Source organism: Myiozetetes cayanensis, unplaced genomic scaffold (assembly GCF_022539395.1).
Source record: "Myiozetetes cayanensis isolate MyiCay16 unplaced genomic scaffold, myiCay2020 scf1613, whole genome shotgun sequence".
Classification (NCBI taxonomy): Eukaryota; Metazoa; Chordata; class Aves; order Passeriformes; family Tyrannidae; genus Myiozetetes; species Myiozetetes cayanensis.
This window is the reverse complement of record NW_026087286.1, coordinates 1-6,157: the sequence shown is the minus strand read 5'-3', so window position 1 is coordinate 6,157 and position 6,157 is coordinate 1. Positions and strand designations below refer to the sequence as shown.

General features: G+C 55.7%; 1 long non-coding RNA gene across 11 annotated transcripts; it reads left to right on the top strand.

Moving 5' to 3' along the window:
- Positions 1 to 55: 55 nt before the first annotated feature.
- On the top strand, positions 56 to 6,151 carry LOC126638119 (uncharacterized). 11 transcript variants are annotated; one of them, XR_007628510.1, is made up of 6 exons: positions 56 to 1,052; positions 1,152 to 1,251; positions 1,541 to 1,711; positions 2,506 to 4,185; positions 4,475 to 4,617; positions 5,635 to 6,151. It is a non-coding gene; the product is annotated as an uncharacterized LOC126638119 (long non-coding RNA). The 11 variants fall into 11 exon arrangements; XR_007628513.1 differs by adding an exon at positions 2,235 to 2,305 and having other exon boundaries at positions 56 to 1,251; positions 1,541 to 1,640; XR_007628514.1 differs by adding an exon at positions 2,235 to 2,334 and having other exon boundaries at positions 56 to 1,251; positions 1,541 to 1,640; positions 2,535 to 4,185.
- Positions 6,152 to 6,157: the final 6 nt, after the last annotated feature.

Below are 6,157 nucleotides of genomic sequence, written 5' to 3'. Positions count from 1 at the left end.
ACGGTCACGCGTGGCCAAAAAAAACCCGCTGGGAGCCGAGAAAACGCTGGGATGGGATGGGATTGATGGGATTGATGGGATTGATGGGATTGATGGGATGAAAAGGGGGATCCCACCCCCCGAGGGGTCCCCGGGGTCGGGCGATGACGCTGCAAAGATTTCCTCGTCCCGTGGGTCGGTCCACGGTCACGCGTGGCCAAAAAAAACCCGCCGGGAGCCGAGAAAACGCTGGGATGGGATGGGATTGATGGGATTTATGGGATTGATGGGATTGATGGGATGAAAAGGGGGATCCCACCCCCCGAGGGGTCCCCGGGGTCGGGCGATGACGCTGCAAAGATTTCCTGGCGCCGTGGGTCGGTCCACGGTCACGCGTGGCCAAAAAAACCCCGCCGGGAGCCGAGAAAACGCTGGGATGGGATGGGATTGATGGGATTGATGGGATTGATGGGATGGGATTGATGGGATGGGATTGATGGGATGAAAAGGGGGGATCCCAACCCCCGTGGGGTCTCGGGGAACCCCTGGAAAACCCCTGGAAAACCCCTGGAAACCTTTTATTTTTTGGTTTTCTCCCCTCCTCTCCCCCCGCTGGGAGCTGTGGGATAATCCTTGGAATTCGTGTCCTTCCCTCCCTCCCTCCCTCCCCCCCTCCGGGCTCTCTGCCCCGCCGGGTTTGTTGTTTTATTTTTCATTTTGTTTTAATTTTCTGCTGCCCTCGGCACATTTGGGGCTGTTTGGGTTGCCGGGAATGTCGGGATTTTTTTTTCCCGGTGGGATTAGAGAGGGGGTGGTTGTTGTGTAACCCTTTTGTTTGGACAGAGGGGCCCGATGTTGTGCCTTGGGTGATGAAATTTCCTCCCCTCCCCCTCCCAAATTCCTGCTCTGCCTGGCTGGGATTGGGATCTGGGGATGGGAAGGAAGTTTGGGATCCCACCAGGACTCCCTGCAGGTCCTGCAGGAGCTTCCTTGGGTGATGGAATCCTCTCCTGGCTGGGATTGGGATCTGCTGATGGGAAGGAAGTTCAGGATCCCACCAGGGCTCCCTGCAGGTCCTGCAGGAGCTTCCTTGGGTGATGGAATCCTCTCCTGGCTGGGATTGGGATCTGGGGATGGAGGGAAGTTTGGGATCCCACCAGGGCTCCCTGCAGGTCCTGCAGGAGCTTCCTTGGGTGATGGAATCCTCTCCTGGCTGGGATTGGGATCTGGGGATGGGAGGGAAGTTTGGGATCCCACCAGGGCTCCCTGCAGGTCCTGCAGGAGCTTCCTTGGGTGATGGAATCCTCTCCTGGCTGGGATTGGGATCTGGGGATGGGAGGGAAGTTCAGGATCCCACCAGGGCTCCCTGCAGGAGCTTCCTTGGGTGATGGAATCCTCTCCTGGCTGGGATTGGGATCTGGGGATGGGAGGAAGTTTGGGATCCCACCAGGGCTCCCTGCAGGTCCTGCAGGAGCTTCCTTGGGTGATGGAATCCTCTCCTGGCTGGGATTGGGATCTGGGGATGGGAGGAAGTTTGGGATCCCACCAGGGCTCCCTGCAGGTCCTGCAGGAGCTTCCTTGGGTGATGGAATCCTCTCCTGGCTGGGATTGGGATCTGGGGATGGGAGAGGAGTTCGGGATCCCACCAGGGCTCCCTGCAGGTTCAGGAGGAGCTTCCTTGGGTGATGGAATCCTCTCCTGGCTGGGATTGGGATCTGGGGATGGGAAGGAAGTTTGGGATCCCACCAGGCTCCCTGCAGGTCCTGCAGGAGCTTCCTTGGGTGATGGAATCCTCTCCTGGCTGGGATTGGGATCTGGGGGATGGGAGAGGAAGTTCATGGGGATCCCACCAGGGTCTCCTGCAGGTCTCATGGAGGAGCTTCCTTGGGTGATGGAATCCTCTCCTGGCTGGGATTGGGATCTGGGATGGGAGGAAGTTCAGGATCCCACCAGGGCTCCCTGCAGGTCCTGCAGGGCTTCCTTGGAGTGATGGAATCCTCTCCTGGCTGGGATTGGGATCTGGGGATGGGAGGGAGTTTGGGATCCCACCAGGGCTCCCTGCAGGTCCTGCAGGAGCTTCCTTGGGTGATGGAATCCTCTCCTGGCTGGGATTGGGATCTGGGGATGGGAGGGAAGTTCAGGATCCCACCAGGGCTCCCTGCAGGAGCTTCCTTGGGTGATGGAATCCTCTCCTGGCTGGGATTGGGATCTGGGGATGGGAGAGGAGTTTGGGATCCCACCAGGGCTCCCTGCAGGTCCTGCAGGAGCTTCCTTGGGTGATGGAATCCTCTCCTGGCTGGGATTGGGATCTGGGGATGGGAGAGGAGTTCGGGATCCCACCAGGGCTCCCTGCAGGTTCAGGAGGAGCTTCCTTGGGTGATGGAATCCTCTCCTGGCTGGGATTGGGATCTGGGAATGGGAGAGGAGTTCAGGATCCCACCAGGGCTCCCTGCAGGTCCTGCAGGAGCTTCCTTGGGTGATGGAATCCTCTCCTGGCTGGGATTGGGATCTGCTGATGGGAGAGAGGTTTGGGATCCCACCAGGGCTCCCTGCAGGTCCTGCAGGAGCTTCCTTGGGTGATGGAATCCTCTCCTGGCTGGGATTGGGATCTGGGGATGGGAAGGAAGTTTGGGATCCCACCAGGGCTCCCTGCAGGTCCTGCAGGAGCTTCCTTGGGTGATGGAATCCTCTCCTGGCTGGGATTGGGATCTACTGATGGGAGGGAAGTTCAGAATCCCACCAGGACACCCTGTAGGTTCAGGGGGAGCTCTGGGAACATCCCAGAAGTTCTACCTGGCTGGGATTGGGATCTGGGGATGGGAAGGAAATTTGGGATCCCACCAGGGCTCCCTGCAGGTCCTGCACCATCAGGAGGAGCTCTGGGAAGATCCCAGAAATTCTTGGAGTTGTTTTTTGACCTGGAGATCATCAGGAGGTGTCTGAGGAGCAGGAGGGATGAGGACACCACTCCTTGTCCTGCCAGGTGGTTCCAGCCCTTCCTGAGGTGTCTCCTTGTCCAAACCACCCAGGAGGAGCTTCCTTGGGTGATGGAATCCTCTCCTGGCTGGGATTGGGATCTGGGGATGGGAAGGAAATTTGGGATCCCACCAGGGCTCCCTGCAGGTCCTGCAGGAGCTTCCTTGGGTGATGGAATCCTCTCCATCCTGCCCTGCCTGGCTGGGATTGGGATCTGCTGATGGGAAGGAAATTCAGGATCCCACCAGGGCTCCCTGCAGGCTCAGGGGGAGCTCTGGGAAGATCCCAGAAGTTCTACCTGGCTGGGATTGGGATCTGCTGATGGGAGAGGGAAGTTCAGGATCCCACCAAGGCTCTTCCCATCTCCATCCTTCCACCACCTGCTCCCCCTTTTTTTTTTTCCAGCCCCTCCGTGCTCTGATTTTTGATTTTTTTTTTGGCTGACCCCGCTCCTCTCTCCCTCCCCCCCACATTCCCGTGGGATCAACCCCGAGCCGCGTGGAGAGGGAGGGAGGGAAAAATCCTCGTGGATGGGTGGATGGATTGATGGATTGTTGGATGGATTGTTGGACAACCAGGGCCAGGTTTTGAGGGATAAAAAAACCCGGGATCAAGAGCTCAGACAGCGCGGGACGAGCCAGGAATTCCTCGGCTTTCCGGGGGATTTTGGGAGGGCAGAAGAGGGGGGGGAAGAATCGAGGGGGGTGCTGATTGTTGTTGTTGTGGTTTTTGAAACCAGAATTGAGCGGCTCCCAAAGGTTGGGAGAGAGGGGGAGGGGAAGGGAATTCCAGGATTTCCCCCCCTCAGGATTTCTCTCCCAGGATCCCTCAGGATTCCCAGCCCGCCCCTTCTCGCCTCTCCGGGGGGGTTGGAATTCCACAGGTGGAGTTTTTGGGGGGTGGTGGCTCCTCCTTAAAGTGTTTTACACCCCCTTTGACCCCCCAAAATCCGGGCTGGCTCCCTGAGGAGGAGGAGGAGGAAGGGGGGGAAATTTTGGGGTTGAAATTCTTCATCCCCTCCCAAAAAATCAGCTCCTTTTCCCCCCTCAGGGCTGTGCCAGTGCCAGGGAAAATGAGGATTCAGGATGGGGAGGTTTGAGTGGGTCCCTTTTCCCACCTGTGAGGGGAAATTTTGGGGCTGAAATTCTTCATCCCCTCCCAAAAAATCAGCTCATTTTTTCCCCTCAGGGTGTGCCAGTGCCAGGGAAAATGAGGATCCAGGATGGGGAGGTTCGAGTGTCTTCCTTGGTCCTTTTTTCCACCTGTGAGGGGAAAATTTGGGGTTGAATTTCTTCATCCCCTCCCAAAATCAGCTCCTTTTTTCCCCCCAGGGCTGTGCCAGTGCCAGGGAAAATGAGGATCCAGAATGGAGAGGTTTGAGTGACTTCCCTGGTCATTTTCCCACCTGTGAGGGAAATTTTGGGGCTGAAATTCTTCATCCCCTCCCAAAAATCAGCTCCTTTTCTACCCCTCAGGGCTGTGCCAGTGCCAGGGAAAATGAGGATCCAGGATAGGGGAGGTTTGAGTGACTTCCTTGATCCCTTTTCCCACCTGTGAGGGGAAATTTTGGGGTTGAAATTCTTCATCCCCTCCCAAAATCAGCTCCTTTTCCCCCTCAGGGCAGTGCCAGTGCCAGGGAAAATGAGGATCCAGGATGGGGAGGTTTCAGTGACTTCCTTGGTCCCTTTTCCCACCTGTGAGGGAAAATTTGGGGCTCAAATTCTTCATCCCCTCCCCAAAAATCAGCTCCTTTTCCACCCCTCAGGGCTGTGCCAGTGCCAGGGAAAATGAGGATCCAGGACAGGGAGGTTTGAGTGACTTCCTTAATCCCTTTTCCCACCTGTGAGGGGAAATTTTGGGGCTGAAATTCTTCATCCCCTCCCAAAATCAGCTCCTTTTTCCCCTCAGGGCTGTGCCAGTGCCAGGGAAAATGAGGATCCAGGATGGGGAGGTTTCAGTGACCTCCTTGGTCCCTTTTCCCACCTGTGAGGGAAATTTTGGGGCTGAATTCTTCATCCCTTCCCAAAATCAGCTCCTTTTTCCCCCTCAGGGCAGTGCCAGTGCCAGGGAAAATGAGGATCCAGGATGGGAAAGATGATGGAGAGTTCTGAGTGACTTCCTTGGTCCTTTTTCCCACCCCTGAGGGGAAATTTTGGGGTTGAAATTCTTCATCCCCTCCCAAAAAATCAGCTCCTTTTCCCCCTCAGGGTGTGCCAGTTCCAGGGAAAATGAGGATCCAGGATGGGGAGGTTTGAGTGAATTCCTTGGTCCCTTTTCCCACCCAGGAGGGGAAATTTGGGGTTGAAATTTTTCACCCCCTCCCAAAATCAGCTCCTTTTTCCCCCTCAGGGCAGTGCCAGTGCCAGGGAAAATGAGGATCCAGGATGGGGAGGTTTGAGTGACCTCCTAGGTCCCTTTTCCCACCTGTGAGAGGAAATTTTGGGGCTGAATTCTTCATCCCATCCCAAAAAATCAGCTCCTTTTCCCCCTCAGGGCTGTGCCAGTGCCAGGGAAAATGAGGATTCAGGATGGGGAGGTTTCAGTGACCTCTTGGTCCTTTCATCCACCTGTGAGGGAAAATTTGGGGTTGAAATTCTTCATCCCCTCCCAAAAAATCAGCTCATTTTCCACCTCAGGGTTGTGCCAGTGCCAGGGAAAACGAGGATTCAGGATGGGGAGGTTTGAGTGACTTCCCTACTCCCTTTTCCCACCTGTGAGGGAAATTTTGGGCTGAAATTCTTCATCCCTTCCCAAAAAATCAGCTCATTTTTCCCCCTCAGGGTGTGCCAGTGCCAGGGAAAATGAGGATCCAGGATGGGAAAGATGGTGGAGAAGTTTGAGTGACCTCCTTGGTCATTTTTCCACCTGTGAGGGAAAATTTGGGGCTGAAATTCTTCATCCCCTCCCAAAAAATCAGCTCCTTTTCCCCCCTCAGGGCAGTGCCAGTGCCAGGGAAAATGAGGATTCAGGATGGGGAGGTTTGAGTGACTTCCTTGATCCCTTTTCCCACCTGTGAGGGGAAATTTTGGTGTTGAAATTCTTCATCCCCTCCCCAAAAATCAGCTCCTTTTCCCCCTCAGGGTGTGCCAGTGCCAGGGAAAATGAGGATCCAGGAGCAGCAGAACCTCTGTGGGGTGGGAATGACTTCCTTGATCCCTTTTTCCACCTGTGAGGGAAAATTTGGGGTTGAAATTCTTCATCC